Source organism: Leptonychotes weddellii, chromosome 3 (assembly GCF_054177405.1).
Source record: "Leptonychotes weddellii isolate Sample4059 chromosome 3, ASM5417740v2, whole genome shotgun sequence".
NCBI classification, from domain to species: Eukaryota; Metazoa; Chordata; class Mammalia; order Carnivora; family Phocidae; genus Leptonychotes; species Leptonychotes weddellii.
In genome coordinates this window covers 125477755-125497934 of record NC_138371.1, presented here as the reverse complement: position 1 = coordinate 125497934, position 20180 = coordinate 125477755, and the positions used below count along the sequence as shown (strand labels likewise).

Sequence of the window (20180 nt, the reverse complement as noted above, 5' to 3'; positions counted from 1 at the left end):
GGATAGCCACATGCAGAAGAATGAAACTGGACCATTTCCTTACACCACACACAAAAATAGACTCCAAATGGTTGAAAGACCTCAATGTGAGACAGGAGTCCATCAAAATCCTAAAGGAGAACATAGGCAGCAACCTCTTCGACCTCAGCCGAAGCAACTTCTTCCTAGAAACATCACCAAAGGCAAGGGAAGCGAGGGCAAAAATGAACTATTGGGACTTCATCAAGAAAATGAGTTACAAATAAAGAAAACAAATGAAAAGAACATGATAAACTTTTATGGAATGACTAATCTATCAAGCATAAAGTGATCATCGAGCACTTACCCTATGTTCAGGACTACTCTGCATTTACCCAGGTACAGTACGGACTGTCTCCAGCTTTACACAGAAGATGTATGCCTAAGTCCATTGGTAGGTTTTTGTTTTGTTTCTTTTTTAACTCAGAACAAATTTCTTGTAGACATAAATCTTTGTTCCTATAGTATGTGTTTAATAGACTTTGCTGAGCTAGCCTAGGATGTAGCCAGCATTTATTGTTTATATGGAAATTGTTACCCATGGTTCAGTTTATAGCTCAGGACTGGGACTCACCACCCCATCCCTCCCCCCAGCCATGAAAAAAACTAAAAACCAAGACAGCCTCTAGGTGGTCTTCCATTCCCTCTGAACTCAACTTCTTGGGTGCTCAGCCACTCGATCAGCTATTAAGGAAAGAACTGGCTCCCTTTGAGTTTGGGCCCCCCTCTGACTTCTGAGCACTTTGAACATAGCAAGTGCTGAATAGCTGTACTCTGGAATTTTGAAGTTGAGCTGAACTTGACCTTGCCGTCATTGATTGATAATCAAAACAAGATTCAGATTAGGACTTTTTCCTTTCCAAGGCTTGGGACTCTACCTTTCCTGATTTAAGTTGTCTTGGGGGCATTCTGAACTCTTCTCTTGGACCCATGTCCTTTCCATTGGCCCTGAGAGGAGCAAGAGCTCCAAGAGCTGGTCATGATCAGAACAGGAGATGATACTGGGCCATCAGGACAGAAGAAAATCTTGGCTGCCTCAGTGGTCTGGGCTAGGCAGTTTTCCCTGGCTTCCCAGTTTAAAGTAGCCTAGGTCCTGGAGCTGTCTTTGAAGATGGACAGAAGGTCCTGTCTTCAACTTCCCACATCCAAGCAGGGAACCCAGCACCCCTTGCTTCAGATGACATGGAGACTAATGCACAAACCTGCAAATGAGAAGAGTAGTCTAGGCAAAGGACCCATTTGCCCAAATTTACCAACAATCATCAAAGTCCTCTTGATTAGCACCCAGCGTCCTCTCCTAGGACAAGTTCAGAGGCAATTCCAGGGACGGAGCATGAAGTCACTCCTGTCTTCGGTGGGCATTCTCCACTTTTCCTACTTTGGCAAGGCCAGCATGAGATGTGCCGGATGACTCTGGGCAGGCCTTCTTTTGTTGGAGTAATGTGTACTCCCACTCCTCTGCCATAATTGGGGCTGGACCAATCTGTTGCAGAGATTTCCTTTGGCTGGTTTCCCAAGTAGAGTCTGGCCAGAGAACTCCAGCATGAGTCTGATTTTAAGGTTGTGGGTGGGGGATAGGCACTTGGTACATGAAAAATTGAAAATCTCATTTAGTTCTAAAAAGTACCTTCAAGATCCTGAGATAGCCTCACTATATCTAAGTGTAGAGATCTATAAATGAAATTGATTTCATCACTCCGAAAGAATGGTAGAAGGGTGAGTAAGAATTGTCCAGAAGCCAGGAAAAACTGAGAAAGAAAGTTTGGTCCTATTCTGGTAGAGGAGGATGGTGGTCAGAAGTTCAAATTTGGTGTTATAGTCAGGAGTAATTCAGAGCAAGCTCAAATCCAGTCCAGGCACCAAAGTCTGAGAGAGCCAATGGGGGTTTAGGGGAGGGTGCAATTCAGGCAATATTTAAGCTTCTGCACACAGTAATAAATCTCGAATGAATCGGGGAGGAGTTGAGTCATCAGAAAGGATTCTACAAGGATTTATTAGAAGCATTTCCTAGCCCTTGGGTTAAAAGCCAGGGGTCAACCTGACAGAAGAGCAGACTCACCTGTTGGCTGGGTTTAGGTGGGCTGTGGTGCTGACTGAGAACCTAGACTCTGAAGATCCAGGCTCAAGGTCTATTAAGCAGTCTAGCTACGCACAGAAGATGGGGTGAAGGCCGTCGCACAACCATATCACTGGCATTTAGCACTGGGTCTCTTGACGCAATCATGAGTCATACATAGCTTGGCCATGGACTCTTTATAGAGCACCTCCTTCATAGTGAGAAGTAAGTGAATCAGTCAAGGCTCTTTTCACTGCAAGTGACAGAAACTCAATTCCGAAGGCTAAAGTGGAAAAGAAATCCATGGACTGGATAACTAAAAAGCACACAAGTGAAACCTCAGGGGTGATAAATCCAGGGATTCCAATGCTGTAATACAGGATCTGTTCTTCTCCATCTCTTGCTGTTCTCTCTGTTAGTTTCAATAGTTAGTTTATAGTTAGCTTCAATAAATCAGTCTACCTGCTGATAAGATGACCATTAGCACCTCCAGACTTACTTCCTAATGTCCTTACTTCTCGTTGAAAGAGAGTCCCTGCCCAGTAAATTCCAGAATCAAGTTTTTACTTACCTGGTTTCATCTTAGAAGAATCATTCCCGAACCAGTCACTGCATCCAGAGGGTTTTGGTACTTTGGCCACATTTACATCACGTTGGGCAGGCCCTCTCCAGTCACATGGAGTAAGAAGTAGGAACTACCAGTGGCCAAGTGATTACTGTTTGGGCATTGTTAGAACTATAGGGACTGATAAAGTCATGGTGTGGTAAAATATCACAGCATGTCCTAGAAGGTCTTGTACTTGTTTAATGTTAGAGTTTTTAGCCAGTGCTTTCCTCAAAGACTACGTTATTAAATATTTTTTTAATTAAATGAGCTACATAATAAGAAAAAATACTATTGTTTCCATTTCAAGGATGGCAAAATTGAAGCTCTGAAAGCTTAAATGAAAGGTCCTTTTAGTAACAGGTGAATTGGGTTGTTGACAGAGTTGCGGCATAAACCCTACCTCTAAATCTACTATTTATTTTACTCCACTACAACTGCATTTAGGGGAAAATATGATTCCAAATATTGCAGAAGGCTGACTCTTTCCCTGTGAGGTGATAGGGAGGATCATCTAATGAGACAATACCCTTAAAGGAATAGTTCAAGGTTAATCTTGCTGGTCAAGATTACATGGGTGTGTATACATATGATGTTAAGCCTGTGTTTAAAATCTAATTAAAACAAATCATAGGGGTAAATAATAATAATAATAATAGGGGTATCCTATGAACTCTTAATTGTTAATACTTTTTATGTCTATGTGCATTTATAAGTTACATAAAAAGATACTTATTTCGTAAAAACACTGAAAACTCCCTCACAAAATTATTGAGAGGAAAAAAATCAAGCACTTATAAAAATGTAGCTTTGAGGAAAATGGGAATTTTAAAGTGTCCTAGTTAATTATTAATGCAAATGACCAAAACAGTCGATTATATTTTTATATTGGTAATGGGACGTCAGGCAGAAATAGAACTTTGTGCATATTTCTGCAGATTATTAAGGTAACTATGTCATGCTCACATACCTGTAGACAAGTGATTCAAATACTTTGACAGCTGGAGAAGAGCTTCAGAGATTCACAGCCAATACGTGGTAAAGAGAGGTTCTTGAGAGAGCCCAGACCATACCAAGTTGTCTCCTTTGCCAACAGAGATCTGCAGTGAGCACACCTATGAGTCAGGGAGGTGTCCACACTTTTGTTGTCAACTCCAATAATGTGTTTATTTGAACTAAGCTCTCTTGAATTTATATTAATATTAACATGAGGGCATAATGTTGCATTTGAAATTCTGTAACTATATGGAAATGTTTACAATCTACTATATCCCAGCAGGTTCCCAAGTTTAATGCATACTTTCACATTTAAATACTGTGAAAGCTGGGGTGCCTGGGTGGCTCAGTCGGTTAAGCATCCAACTCTTGGTTTTGGCTCAGCTCTTGATCTCAGAGTCCTAGGATTGAGCCCCATGTGGGGCTCTGCTCTGGGGGTGGAGCTTGCTTGGGATTCTCTCTCCCTCTCCCTCTGCTCCTCCCCCAAATTGCACTCACTCTCTCTCTAAGTAAATAAATAAATCTTTAAAAAATAAATACTGTGAAAGTCATGGAATATTATTTAAATTATTGAGTCTTTTTGACACTACAACTGCAAGTTGAATCCTCATTAATGAATGTGTTCATTTTCCTTCTTCGGACTTTATCCCCTGTCAAACACAGTGCATAAGATGATAGAACTTTCTGGAATAAAGCTCCTCATACAATCGCTCTGCAACATTCAAGTTAGATTCTTCTTGAGTCCAACTATTCACTTAGGCACCATATAACACCTCTGGGGCCTTCTCTACCCACAGTGCTTCTGCTCTGAATTCTCCACTCACTGTGGGTATTTTGAGTGGCTGTGCCTTTATAGGGATATAAATGCCACACTCCTCACTTTCTTCATGACAAGTTTTCAGCCCAGTGAAGATCATCTCTGACTTTCTTCTTGGTAGAGAACATTTCTGCAAGATAATTGCCACCCTTGGGCTATGCCCTTTGCTAAGTTGGGACCTTATATATAACAGGGGCAAGCCATATCTCTGTCATCTCACTTTGCAGGGCCCCCCCAAAAAAAACCCAAAACAAAAAACCATGAAACCCCCATTCCCCTCTCTCCCCAAAAAACTGAACCTAGTGTTTGCTATCTGATTCCTGAAATTTCAGCCTTGGCTTAAACCATGATGAATAGTTATAGACGTAATTGCCAACCGTGATTGGTAACGACAGATGGGTTCTGAGGCCAAATCCAGGTTTAGCAGGGAAAGTGCTGTCGGAAGGACATGGAACTCTAATGCAAGCTCCCCAGGAAGAAAACTCTTCTGAACTATCAACAGTCATTTGCACTTTAGTGGGGAAGAAACTCCAAAAGTAAACTGGAAGAAGAGGCATCAAGAGTGGGAGGAAGGACAGTGAGGATGCCGTGGGACAGGGTCGTGGCTGGCTGTAACAAAAGGAAAGAAAGTGTTTTCAGGATGGAATTGTTAAAGAGTATTTCAAGGCTGGATTTGAGGTCATTAAGGGACAATGACTGTCCATTCTTGCTGGCCCCAGCACTGACAACACCTCAATGAATGTTGGTGTTTTTAATGAATTTTTGATATAAGTGAATATCTGTTTTTTATTCAATTAAGAAAAGCCTCTGCACTGACAAAAGACAACTCCCCCGGCCAGTGATTTTAGGAATGTACGTCTCTGGATCACAGGTGTATGCAAGTGAACACTAGGTTCATTCTCCGCCTCGATGAGAGCCAGGGTCCAAAGCAACCTTCCCTCGGTTGAATAAGGGGAATGGATGCAGGTGGCCTAGGGGGTAGTAGGTGAAAACAGTTGCGACCAAAGCTCATCTTAGAATATTTTCTTGTTGCATCTGCCGTTCAAAAGAAAGCTTACAATCCCTTCCTTACAGAACACCCCACCACACATAGTCATACACATGCACACACTGCTCTTTGAGTGTCTCCCTTTAGTATCCTCTAACAATTAACAAAGACATTGTCTCTACTAGGAACCTGAGGCTAAGAGAGGGGAGGTGACATGCCTCTGTGGTCCCATCTAGATCATGGCAAGGTTTTCTGGACCCAGACCCAGTGATCTTCCCAATACGCAAATAACAAAACCCTAGAAATACTGCTCTGCTGCATAATCTCCATCTACCAGGTTTCTGTACATCTTAGAATAGCAATAATGTTGCAGGTGCTTTAAAAGAGAGATATTTAAATGGAATAGGAGTGGACTTTACAGCGCTCTTAATTTAAGGTGCAGAGGAGGAGGTCAGTGGAAATTTCAAACCACCCACCATGGTTTGCTTCTTTTTCCATGTCATTGTTTCCTTCTGTTCAGTGACTAGGTCATCACCCAGTAACACTAACTCCCCTTTAACCCTAGAGTATTCTGCAGTTTCCATTTGAGATTATGCCGTAACTAATAAGAGCTGAAATTTGTTACCCACCTTCCCCACATTTCCTATGTGGTCCTTCTCTATTAATACTGGACTGCAGGAGGATATAAATAGATCCCAGGAATCTCCATGGTACTGAGAGGCCGAGCTCTCTATAAGGACTTCTCCACTGTAAGGGGTTCATACCATATATCATTTGATGCCAGGAACCAACAATAAAGAGGGAAAGGCACTGGTGAGCCCACCAAGGACAAAATCTAACTGGTTGTAAATGTCACGTAAGCAGATGTTCTCTTCTCAGCGTCCCAGGTCAGAGGTCAGCAAACTGCTTCTGCAAAGGGCCGGACAGTAAGTATCTTAGCTCTGTGGGGCATACAGTCCCTGTCACTGTTCAACCCTGCTGTTGCAACAGGAAGCTGCTTAGACGTTACACAAACAAATGGACATGGCTGGATTTGGCCCACAGCCATAGTCTGGCAACACCCACTGCAGATGACAATTTAAGACATAACATTTTGAGTGTTATGTACCAGGTACATTATTTTACTTAACCTTCCCAGCAACACTATGAAGTGGGTACTATCATTTTCATTCCCATTTTACAGATGTAAAATTTAAGTCTTATATAGATTAAAGGAAGGTGCTCCGTATAACACAGCTAGAAATCAACATCGTCAGGGTTTGAATGTGGGCTGGCTAACTCAGAGCCTGCTCTGATCCTTGTAAGGGAAAAGAGTTGATGTGGTGATGGACAGGGGGCGGGGGAGGCGCCCACCTGAGAGGGACGTGGGGGGAAATGTTAGAAGATGGAAAGAGAATTTAACTGTTAACCTTTGGTTTATGTTTATTCTTCCAAGCTGGACTTGAGATGTATCATCACCTCCTTTGAGACTGGAGGATACATAGTCAGTCATGTCTACACCGAAGTTCTGGAAGCTGGGAAGCTGGTGTTTTCTTGGAATCACCATGCTATTTTATTACCTAGAGGGGCCATGGCTGCTGGGGAAGGTAAGTGGTGGCCCCAGTAGAAGTAACAAGTCATATCTTATCACTGAATCATGCTTTACAGTTTACAGACTCATTTGATTGTCATGGAGACCTATCTCTGTTTTGTTCCTGTTGTCCCTCTACTTGGAGAGTCTTTCTTCCAAATCATCCTCCTTCAAGGTCTCATTCAAATGTTTGTGCTTCTGTGAAGCCTTCCCCAATGGCACCAGTCAGAATTAAAGTTTCTTTTGCTTGGGTCTGGAACACTCTGCACCCCATCACCTAGATGATGTGATACTTTCTATTGTAAACATATACCTACTGGTCTTCCTTCCTATCCTCGTCCCTAAGTTCTGTGAATGCAGGAAGCCTGTCTTTTCCTTCTTTCATGCCCACAGAATTAGGTATGGTTGAGTGAGCACTGAATACATGCTTCATTGGTTTAAATGTAATTCTCCTCATAATAACCTTAGGATAAAGCAGGGCAAATGTTATCCTCTTTTGCAGATAAGGAATCTGAGGATGAGACAAAGAATTACTTGTCTTAGGCATCCCATGAGAAGGTGTTTGGTAGAATCTCCATGCATTATTTTTTTAAGATTTTATTTATTTATTCTAGAGAGAGAGAGAGAGTAGAGAGAGAGAGCAGGGGGAGAAGCAGAGGAAAATAAGCAAGCAGACTCCACACAGAGTGTGGAGCCGATGCAGGGCTCGATCCCACGACTCTGAGATCATGATCTGAGCCGAAACGAAGGGTCAGGTGCTTAACCAACTGAGCTCCCCAGATGCCCCTTCATGCATTATTTACTAGCCGGGTCCTCACTGCAATGAAACTGCTCCAGTGTTTTCAAGTTCCTGGTGGTAATGGGTTTCCAGTGGCTCTGTGTATGCAGAAAGTTTAAGTTAAAACTGAGCCTCCGTAAGCTACGAGAAATGGTTGCTTACAGCCGTTCTCCTAGCCACAGGCATTGCCATTGCACAACAATAATCCAGTCAAGATGCTGTTGGGAACACACACCACTCCCTAAATCCACTCAAGAGATGTTTAAACTCTCATTAAATTTGCTGCAAATTTGTAAACACAAAACTTTTTCTTATTGAGGTATAACTTGCATAGAACAAAATGTACAGATTTTCGGCATGTAGCTCAATGAGTTTGTACATTGTACACCCTCTTTGTAAATACATAACTTCTTGTAATCTTGTAAATCTAAATTCGTGTATGTGTGCCAAAGATCTTTCGAGACAGAAAGGAGCAGAGACGGGCACAAAGAGATGGGCCCAGAAAGACAACATGAATTCAGACGTGTGAAAAGGACCAGAATTACTCACCAATTCTGACATGGTAAGTGGCCAAAGAAGCAACAACATAAATGCTGAACCTCCTAAATAGCTTTCTTAGAAAAAGAGGTTAGGGACTGCTGAGTATTTCAGGGAGACCTGGGCAGAAAGGAAAAGACGAAGTTTCTGAGATCAAAAGCAAGTTCTTTTCTTTGACAACTACACACACACACACACACACACACACACACAAAGATAAAACCTTTTTATCAAGGAAAAAGCAAACTCTAGACAGCTGCATTCCTGAAAAATAATTGGTCAGAGGCCAGAACTGTCAAAATGGCCTCAGGAGCTAGTCTTATATTCCAGAGGCTGAAATAATTTCTGCCCAAAGTGATAAAGGGATGTGAAAAACGGCACATCAGGACTGAATTTTTTGTCTACTGTATGGATTTGTGGGGCAAACGATTTTTGTTTTCTTTATTCTAACTCTTAGGTTTTTAAACACAGACACACCTCCACCACCACAACTTTTAAGCTTTTAGTTCAACTGAACAAGTCAAAGAGTAAATCATGTTTCCATTTGTCACATCCCCAGTAACTACACTGTGTGAAGTCACTGAGACGTCAGTGGTAAGTAAGGAATAGTCCAGGAACATGGAATTCAGATTGTATTATAGGATATAGGATCTGAAAGTGTGACTCAGTACTTCTTATCTTATCTGGATTGCAAGTTCCCTGGGTTGGCACAAGGCTTCCTTAACCAATGATTGTCCTTACATACCACTAGCTCGATGATCCCTGTGTTATAAAATCAGTAGTGTCTCAAACTGCAATACCTCATTGGATCACGTTTCTGAAGTCTCTAAATAGAATGACATTTAACCAGAGAAAAGCTGTAAATCAAATTGCCATATTCTTTTCACAACTCTTGCCATTTTGCACACACACCTGCGGTGCAAGCCTCTGGAGTCAGACTGCCTGGGCTTAGATCCTGATTCTACCACTCCAGTGGCTGTGTGACCTGTGGTAAATTACTTAATCTCTCTGTGCCAATTTGCTCATCGGTGGTGTAAGGCAAATAGTACCTACTTCATAGATACACTGTGAGGATTAAATGAATAATATCCACTCATTCATTACAATTATGATTTGTACAAATCATATACAAATAAAAATATGTATTTTCTTTTGAGCACCGAGTATGTGCGAGGCAGAGTCTTAAGCTCTGGGGCAAACAGTAGTGAACAAAACAGACAAAAGTACCTGCCCCCGTGGAGGTCACATTCCAGCCTGAGAGATGGACAAGAAACAATGTCAGATGGTGGTAAGTAATAGAAGAGAAAAGAAAAACAGAGTAAAGGAAATTGGAGGTGGGGGCTTGCTATTCAGAGGGTCCAGGGACAGCCTCGCTGAGGTGACCTTTGACACTTAGCATAATATCTACACCCAAGCAAGCATTTAATGAGTGTTACTGTTGTATTACTATCATTATTAATTAGACCCATACTTAACCAATTTGACTTATGACAAACTCCCAAGGGATCTGAAGAGTGTTACATTTCTGCCAGGGAGACTCTAATTGCCGTAAATACAGCCCCAACTGCTACTGTGTGCTTTGGCAGCCTAAGGCTGTGCTCTCTCCCTCTGCCACGCCCCCATTCCCACCATCTCCCCTGGTCCTTGACACCTACACTTAAACATCATCCTCCCAGATGCTCCAGCCTGGGTTATGTTGTCTACCAGCACAGCGCAGCACCTTATCTTTTTTTTTTTTTTTTAATTTTCTAGCATTTATCTCTCCTATAATGATAGTTTTACATTATTTATTCTTATTTCTTTAAGTCTGTCTCCCGGCTAGACTGTTGTCCATGAGGGCAGGGACGGTATCTGCCTTCCTTCCGTCTAAACTCTCCCCACTCTGTAGCCGGCCTAGGAAGTGGATGGCCGAGCGGCTCGAGGTCTCCACTCCCCTGGGCCTATGCTTAGACGAATGGAGTTGGTAGGGTACCCACGGTGTGGACCTCTGTGTCATGTATCTCTTCTCATACTTCCACTCCACACAGTTTGACCTTCCCAGCATTTTCACTGTAGACAAAGCTCAAAGCTAATCTACAAGCAAGTCTTTGAAGAAACAGACAGTAACCATCCCAAGTTAAGACCCAAGCTTACATTCTAGGGAGACAGAAGAAACCCCCCGAGGGGAGATGGCAGTCTCCTTCGTGCAGCCTGGTATTTCGATTTTCTTGGTACGATCCTATTTGTAGTCATTATTCTGAACCAGCTAGAAGCATCTTGACGAGACAAACCCTCAAAAACTCTGATTTCATGACATATGGAGAAAAGAGATATCACATTCAGATTTTGAGTTATTAAGCAGAAGACACACGGAGATGGCCAGCCAGCACATTGTGCGTGTGTGAGTGTGCATCTGCACACACAGGGAAGGGCTCGGGGCCCCCTGCAGCTGGGCAGGACAGGTCAGATCGAGGGGCAAAACGGGTGTGCTCTGACTGGTCTCTCCGAGGCAGGGTGGCTAGGAAACAGTAATAACCAAAGCCTCACCTCCTCGGGTGTCACAGCAGACACACCAGTCACAAGAATCGGAAATTCAGCTCTGAGCAGACAGAGGCAAGGAATGGTTTTTGGCAGATGGGCTGGCTCACCCTGAGCACCAGTGAAATGATTCAGCGGGGCCAGGAAGTGAGCGAAACAGCACAGCTAAGGGCTGTCTGCCTGGTTTATAGATTATCCAACCCCTTTGTCATGGCCCCCTCTTCACCTACATTTTCATAATACCAGCCTTGATCATTCACCATCAGTGGGTAAGCAGCAAGCACAAGGAAACTGTGACACTTAGGTGCCCACCGTGGCTCCAAGCAAACAACAGAATGTCACTGGCTTTGCCGTTGGCTTATTTCTTTACACACAGGATTCACTTTTCTAAGCTATTTTTACTTTACTCCTGGTCCCACGCCCTAATACAATAGATCAGCGAGAACAAATTGTCAAAAGCTTTCTCTTTTCCCCCCTTCCACTCTAGGGCTGGTTACACAGGGGCAAAGGAGAGTGTTGCTTGAGGGAAGGCAAGCCTGGGTCTGCACTGAGCCTGAGCCACTCTAAGAAAAAAGAAGGCATTTCAAGGGGGAGAAGGTAAAGGGGAGGGTAAGGAAAATGGCCAGGGCTCAGGAACTGGCTCACGCTGAGAAAGTCACTAGAATGAGCTACAGTGCTCCATAGCAAGCCGAGGCCAAGGCCACGGGACAGGCTGACACCAGGGAGCAGAGTGGGCTGTTAACGGTCTGGTCATGGAGTTTCTTTGTACCGAGCAGATGAGAATCACAGAGCAGGCTGCCATCTCAAAAGAGGAAGCCCACTGAAGAGAAGCCAAGTGGGACGTGGTGCGATGAACCACCGAGCGGAGGTGGGGGTGGGCAGGGAAGGAGAAGGACTCAACTCAGTGGCTGTGTTTCTAGAGTAAGACAAGCGTCTGTCTCCCCTGCGCCATGGGGGGCCTCACATGACATGACTGACTTCACACCCCGTAAAGGAGCATTTAAAAAGAAGCCTGGCTGCTTTTGAAATATGAGGCCATGTTGTGGCTGACTATACATCTCTGGCTATTTTTTTCTGCAAGGCAATTACATTAAGTGCTTAACATCAATCCAGAAAGGAAAAATGAGGGCACTGTGTTTTGGGGGGGAAGCTTGGCGGGGGGGGCCCTACACTGTCTCCCTGCCATCGACAAACATGGCATCTATAGAAAACGAACCCCACAGATCCTGCGTTCTGACAACAATGGCAAGGGAACACATAAAGGCCCAAGAGCGTGAGGTAACATCAGTTGTGTCAACAATTGCATGTTACAAATGCTGAAGGTGAGTGAAACTTGCCAAGTGTTAATGGAACTGCTGGAAACAGATACAGCCGGGCACCTGCTGCAAGCCGCCTGACCTGGCCCACCGCACCTGAGCTGGGGCCAAGAGAGCTGTCTTGCTCCTTTCTTCTCTCCCGTTGGGTCAAAACAAAGGTTGTTCCTGAATGTGTTTTAGAACCTGGCCTGACCCCGGAGCGACCAGCCGATGTCTGAAGCTGGGCTGGGCGTCAGATGCCAGGGAAGAAATGCCCCTTGCAGTTGCAAATGCCCCTGGGGCTTCCCTGCTCTCGTGGGGGTCTTTCCTCAGCAGAGTCAGCACGGAAGGGTCAGCAGAGCTGCCAGAGCAGTGAGAGTCCCTAGGACATTTTGTGGAACCCGCGCCAAGGGCCAATGGTGAAGGAAACATGCAAGCAGATACCCCAAAACTACTGGAGCTCTTAGCTCCCCTGGAAGCAAGAGAGACCACCGACCCCGAGGAAGCCCTCCACACATGCTTGTAAAATTGCTTAAATAATTCTGTGCTGCAAGAAACATCAAATAATGGAGGTGACCAAGGCAAGTAGGGAATCCCCCAAAAAATCTATACAGAAAAATGCCGGCATTTAAAACAGGCTCAAGGAAGGAACAGAATAATCCCCTTTGCATTTTTCTAACTTGACTTTTGGGTTTTGTTTGTTTGGTTGGTTTTTATTTTTTTTTTAAGATTTTATTTATTTTTTTGAGGGAGAGAGACTGAGAGAGAGAATGAGCAGGGGAGGGGCAGAGGGCGAAGCAGACTCCCCGCTGAGCAGGGAGCCTGATGCGGAGCTTCATCCAGGACTCGATCCTGGACTCCGGGGCACAACTTCAGCTGAAGACAGACGCTTAACCGACTGAGCTATCCAGGCGCCCTGTAACATTTTAAAGAAAAATCCCAGACATATCGCCCATAAATATTTCAGAGTATATTTATAAAAGATTATTTCATTGGTGTTTTTTACAGTAATTTCTCTCTGGAATATTGAGAATTTAAATAGAAAAATTAGGAGAGAAGGGCCTCGGGGAGGTGATGACAGAGTTTTGGAAACTCTTTCCTTCCTGCCTCTCTGCTTTCCTCTGGGGAGTCATCCAAAGTCTGGGGTGGGCACATTGTACTGAACACATTTTTGTGCAGCCTACTCAGCACCCAGAGGTTTCTTAGTCCTGGAAATGACTCCAGCACCCACGGATGGGCCTCCAGTGGTGATGTGTGTGCAGAAGGCCTGGGTTGTGTCTAAGGGCAGAGACTTTAGGCCAAGAGGGGTCAGGGAGATTCTCTCTGCTAGGGACTTTAACTTGAAAGCAGAAAAACATGATCTAGACTGAAAGAAAAGGTCTCCTCAGTTCTGCCGCTGAAAGCCTGGAAGCTGCCCTTCCCAAACCTTGGGAATCTTGGAAAGGTTCTTGGTCATCCCAAAGCTTGCGATGGACCAACATTTGAATGGATTCCATGAGACACCGATAATCTTTGTAATAGATTTCCCTTTTGTACATGAGCTAGACAGAACAGACGCTTGCGATGGACCAACATTTGAATGGATTCCATGAGACACCGATAATCTTTGTAATAGATTTCCCTTTTGTACATGAGCTAGACAGAACAGACGTTCACTGTTACAGCAAAAGGACTTTGGAGGGAGAGCATGGCCTAGAGATGCTAGCAACCCAAGACTATTACAGTGGTGAAAATGTTATGAAACAAACGTTGTATGTCACGTTCACTGCTGTCTCCCCAGCACCCAGCATGGTGCCCAACATCCAGGGATTGTTCATTACCTATTTGTTGAATCAATCAAATACTGATCTTCCCAGGAGAGAGAAGATCATGGAATCTGCCCATGGTGGAGGAAAGCCTAGTGTCTTGTTAGAAACATGGGTTTGGCTCTGACTCCGCCCCTTTCTTTCTGGGCGAGTGAGTCACTTAGCCACTTTGGACCTCAGTCTCCTCATCTATAAACTGGTGATTATAAACTTAGCCAACCCGACAGAGATATTGTGAGACTCAGATGAGGTCATGCTATATGAAAGTGCTTTGTAAACTGTAAATTATTTGCAAATGAAAGGTGTTATTATCTTTTCTAGCTGGGGCTTCCATTCTGCCTACTCAGCCTTCTGGCCTGAGAAGACTTTAGGGCAAAACTGGGTGATGAATTGCCTCCTTCATAATTTTTTTATTCCCCTGTTCCCAGTCTAAGCACTTCTTTTAAGCTTGGTGTCTACTTTGAGGACTCTGTTTTTTAGATTAAACTGTGAGAAGCCTAAGAACTAAAAAGGTCCTTTTTTTCCCTAAAACCGACTGCTTCTGATTCATCTCATTAGGTACTCAAGATATATCTTGGCCATGTTGACTAATCCAGATGTCCCTCTGATAATCACTGGTGTAGAAGCAGGTGGAAATCCACTCATATCACGCCCCCCCCCCCGCCTTGGGAGACTCACTTATTCATCTGACTGAGTACAGGGGTCTGTGGAAAGCACAACGTAGAGGAGCAGGGGAAATAAGTAACCATCATTCTCAGTAAGGCTTCCAGATTCAGCTCTCCTGCCCGGGAGGACCACCAGGTTGGAAAGAAGCAATAGGTTGTCCTAGTACCTGAGTCATGAAACAGCTTGAATTTGTTCATTATCTGAACAGCGCAACACTTAGAGAACATTGCTGCATTGTTCTGTACCCTCAGGTTTCTCAGTGGCAGGCCAATCCTGGACTGTGCCAGCAAGCACATAGCTGTGATGATTTGTCCGCACCTACAGTCATTCATCTAATTGAGTACACTGGGACATCATGTCATAATGTTACTACCCAAGGAAACAGGAGTGGGGCTGTGGGAGAAGGGGATTACATCATCATTGTTATTGTTATTCACTTATCAGATGATTATTAATTATACTTCAATTAAAGGCTTGCACTCTTTACAAGCATGAGCTCATCAGCCCTCACAATGCCCAAAGGAGGTCAAGAACCAGGAGACGGCTGATTTGCTCATGAATGCAGCTGACTTGAGCTTCAGAAATCCTGTGATCTTCTCCCCCCACTTCCCATTGGGGACCCCCAGTTGTCCCCATGTCTATGTTGCCCACACTGCGGACCCCACACTCTACAAGTAGCAAGGGTTGAATTTTCCTTTCTCAGCCCTTGCATGGATTAAAAAAAAAAAAAAGGCAAAAAAGAAACAGTTAATCACCAGACACTCCAAAGCAGCCAGCTTGCCTTTAAGATAAATACGCCCAGGGAGGTAACTTCGCAGTGGATCAGCGAATTTCAATGAAGCCCTACACAGTTCTTGGGTGACATCTTGGCCCATGGAGGCGGGTGGGGCCCGGCTTTGGTAATCAGGAAGTCGTTTGTTACTGGAGGTCAAAGAACAGGGCGTCAGAGGAGGGACAGTAAATGGGGAGTAGGTGCCAGAACCTTTCCAAAGGGGCTGTGCCACAAAGAGACGCTAAGTTGAGGGTCAGGGGGCCACAGGCCTGTCACCTTTGCAAGAAGCAGTTCCTGCCCCTGTGACAGCATCCCGGGAGCCCTGCTTTTCCACCCCAAGGCGCCTTGTAGTCATGGAGCACTGTCAACACCCAGCCAAACCCCAAGCCGGAAGAAAGGTTTCCCTTTAAGATCAAGATCCAAGAGGGGCACCAGGGTGGCTCAGTTGGTTAAGCATCTGACTCTTGATACCAGCTCAGGTCTTGATCTCAGGGTTGTGAGTTCAAGCAAGCCCCATGTTGGGCTCCAAACTGGGTGTGGAGCCTACTTAAAAAAAAAAAAAAAATCAAGATCATATGGAATAACCGCAGAGTTTAGGAGGTTTTTTTTTTCTTTTCTTTTCTTCCTTCCTTTGTTCTCTCTGTCTCTGTCTCCATCTCTCTCTCTCTCTCTTTCTTCCAAAGAAGAGGATGGAGTGGAATCTCATGGCAGGCAGGGGAAGGTACAAAATTCCATAGCGGGCCAGACGCCCCATTCCCCAGCCGCCGCCTTCTGCCTGGCTCGGGAGTTAATAAAACCTGAAGGAAATGGGAAAGAGAGAAGGAGAAACCTGAGGCTCGAAGTGCTTTATCTTGAAAGAGATCAGTGTTTTAGTTAGGAGAAAGGTTTACTAATTAAAAAGCCTTTGAAAGAAGTAAATAAATAAATCCCCAGTTAGTTATCCCGTGCTGGGTTGAGGGAGGGGGCAGGAGTCCTGTGCTTTGTTCTGTCAAGGGTATGGGCTTTGCAGAAGCATTTGAGTAAAGGGAGTAAGGGCTTTACCCTCCCCATCCCTCCTCCCACTAGCTTTACCCAGTGAGGCTTGTAGTGATCTAATCTGAAAGAGATAAAGCCCAATTTCCTCAGCTCTGGAGCTGATAAACACCAAGCCAAAGACCAGCTCCGTTCACAGGGTGACAATTAAAGCTCTCAGGAATCCAGCCAGTACGGTGTTCCAAAGGACAAGGACAAACTCATATTTCTCAATGCCATTCTGGGCAGCTGTAAGCACCTGTCCTCCTGGTGGAATGTAACCCAGTGGAATTGGCACTTTCAGCATCCGTGTCTTTATGGGTTCAGCTAGACCATATCAGCACATGACCAGTCCAGCTAGCCCATACCTTGCTGATCACAAACACCACATGTGCCTCAACGTAGCATTCTGTAGGGAGGAGAAATTCTGCAACAATAAATACGAACATAGTTTCTTGGTTAAGGAAGAAGCTAAAATTCTAGAAATTATTTAATCCCACATTGGGGTATGGTGCCTTCTTATTGAAAAAACACACATGGTAAGATATTATCTGACACTGTTGCGATTTATTAGTTCTGCAGAGCAAATTCTGTTCTTTGGAGTACTGGGAGATAGTACAATGTTGTGTGTGTGGTATGAGATGTGGATCCAGAGGGAGCAAAGCAAAAGGAAAGAATATGCATAGTTATGCTCTCAACACCAAGGGGCTTCTCAAAGGTATAACCCTGAGAGAAGTGGGGGAGATTGGGGCAGAGATGGGGGCACCCCCTCCGGAAGTCAGGCATACCTCAGTATGTTCCCCTGAGAACGTATAAGCCAACAAGACAATTCTCCATTTGGAATAGAGTTGATCCTGGCTGGAAAAGAAAACATGCCTGTGGACATCTGGCGGTTCTTTTCTCTAATGCATCAGGAGGACATATTGTCAATGCCTTAATAGGATCAAGAGAAAAACAGTCTTTTGAGACTTTAATGGTTCTCACTTTTTTTTTTTTTTTTTTGTAAGCATGAGAACCTATCTTTTTAACTGAAATTTTTCTTGGTGCTCAATTACATAAAACAGATAAATATGATATTTTACTAATATAAATTTATTTTAAACTTTTATATTTTTAGTACTTATTTATCCTTCAATGAGAACAGCAGATAAGTCTGATGAACATAAATATCTGAAATTGGGTGCTACCCTTTGCTTCATATTGATTTCTACATCCAAGTTATTTCAATTGTGTTTGGTTTTGTTTTGGCCATTTAAAAAAATTTTATTATGTATTTCAAAGTAACTAGAAAACCATAGTTCACACAGAGAAGTAGATGCAAAAGGAAAGTGTGTTTTTTTTAAATAGCTTCCTTTCCATCATAGTATACCCTTCAAATGAACCAATCTAAAAACTTAGACAAGGAATCAAAGAGATTTTAGTTTCAAAGTTTAACCACAATATTTAACAATGGCTTGCATTTCTCATCATGATACACAAGTCAGCAACAAACACCCCAACCCTCAGTAAGTGATGAAGTGCCTCTAGTAAAATATGATACTTTGACATGTCATGACACATGTGCCAAGATGAAGAGCCTCAGCCTTTGATATTTAACTGAACTGTATAGTAATGATACACAATTTTTACGTGAGCATAGTTTTTTCTTTTTTAACTTGGCCTTGTTTAAAAAAAAAAAAAGCCCATGAAAAATTACCAACTTTTTGAATCAATGATGATGCATGTAGCAGAATTTCAAGTACATATTCAAAAAAGGTAGAAATTCCAAAGGTATCTGCATAGCTCAATGAGTTAAGCGTCTGACTCTCAATTTCAGCCCAGGTCATAGATCTCAGGGTTGTGGGATCAAGCCCCGTGTCGGGCTCTGGGATCAGCGAGGAAACTGCTTAAAGATTCTCTCCCTCTAACCCTGCCCCCAACTCATGCTAGCATGCTTTCTCACTCTCTCCACTAACATAAATAAATAAATCTCAAAAAAAAACCCCAAAAAACAAAAACAAAACAGTAGAAGTTCCATCCTGAAGAACTAACCTGTAGTCCAAATTAATGTACTGATGGTCTTCAGACCTGTGATATACAATACATTTAATGAATGTTTTTATTATAGTTCCTCAAATAATTAAAATATATTTAAAACATAAGTTTGTATAAAAGCATCTGTAGAAATCCCGAAGAGCCTTCCAAGAAATCTACATATCCAGTGTGGGTCAAGTTTGGGGTTGGATGGTGGAAAATGTGGAGGAGAGGTATATGAATGGTAAAGGAAAGAAGGGGTCAGATTCTAAAGGACCTTATATACTATGTTAAAGAGTTTAAACTAGATTCTGAGAATCACGGGCAAGAGAATGACATAAGGTCTGCATTCTAGAGAGATCATACTGGATACACTGTGGAAAATAATGGATTTAGGGCGCCTGGGTGGATCAGTCTGTTAAGCGTCTGCCTTTGGCTCAGGTCATGATCCCAGAGTCCTGGGATCAAGACCCACGTTGGGCTCCCTGCTCAGCAGGGAGTCTGCTTCTCCCACAGCCCCTCCTACTGCGCTCTCTCTCTCAAACACAAATGAATAAATTTTAAAAAAGCTTTTAATAATAATAATAAAAAAAGGAAATAATGGATTTGGGTGGGAGTGACGGGGAGGGCAAAAAGGGAGACAGACTGATCGGTTAGGAGCTGCTGTGGTATTTATTCCAGGTGAGGGAATGGTGGTGACCAGATCTAAAGTTACAGCACCATGGCAGGAAAGCACAGGAGTGCAATTCTAAGGTCATTAAAGAAGGCAGAGTTGACAGGACACAATCATTGGTTAGATGGAGGTGGAGGGATTAAGGAACAGAGGAAAAAGAGCAATGCTAAATGCCCAGACACGGGCAGTGGCATGAACAGCGTCCCCAGAACCAGGGCAGGAAATCCCAGAGGAGGTTGGAATGGGTGCCGAGAAAGGAGCTGCTGAGGTCAAAACGTTGGGATTGAGATGCAAGCCAATGATTAGTCACTGAGTCCCTGCAAAAACTATGCCAAGCGGAGGCTTGTGCATGAAGACAAATAAGCAGCAGATGTCTCCTTCACGGAACTTAGAGTAAGTGTAAACAAACAATCTGATTCGAAGGCAGAAAGGGGTCAAGGTTTAAGGGAGGTACGTATCTTTGGAAAAGTAAAAGATGGTATCTGAAGAAGGTTCATAGGCCTGAAAAGATGAATATAATTTGGTTTTCTGGTGCTGAGAAAGGAGAAAGACATTCCAGGCAGGAACAACAGCATTAGCCAGAGATGGAGGCAAAAAAAAAAAAAAAGATGTGACATTGGGGGGGAACTAGAATAATTCAGTTTGGTTTGGGGTAAAGAAGTGCTAGGGAAGGCTGAAAGGCAAAGGCAAACTAGTGCAGATCAGGGAAGTTCCCGACTGTCCTGCCGTATTGTGAGGCCAGTTCCGTATGTGTGGGGAGCCCGTGAAAGGCCTTGACAGGGAAAAGCATGAGTTCACGGGTTCCAGTCCCCAGGGGCCTGGTTTGTTCCCTCTGCTCCCCAGACCGAGGACCCTGGCTGCAGGAGCTGCTGGGCAAGTAATGTCCTCTATTCCCCCATCGGTCCCCCCCAGGTAAATGTCACTCTTAGTACAAAGGGAAATACCAGCCAGCAAATGAAAAACCACCACAGTGGGGCCATATGGGTGAAATCATTCCGTCTGAGTCACTAACGCTGCTCTTTAACTTATTGTGGAATCTTTGGTTTGTGGTGTGGGGGTGGATT

At 43.8% G+C, this 20180-nt stretch overlaps 1 protein-coding gene across 4 annotated transcripts in view; it reads right to left on the bottom strand.

The window, feature by feature from the left end:
• Positions 1-20180, bottom strand: part of LOC115941930 (uncharacterized) — a 205740-nt gene that overhangs the window by 77546 nt on the left and 108014 nt on the right. The window contains exons 4-5 of one of the 4 annotated variants that reach the window (XR_014143782.1): positions 2646-3778; positions 1875-1884 (exon numbers count right to left, since the gene is read on the bottom strand). The gene's annotated coding sequence lies outside the window, so the exon portion shown is untranslated. Of the gene's footprint in view, positions 1-1220; positions 3779-4873; positions 5097-20180 lie in introns of those variants that run through there. The other 3 variants (XR_014143774.1, XR_014143775.1, XR_014143785.1) reach the window with 3 other exon arrangements.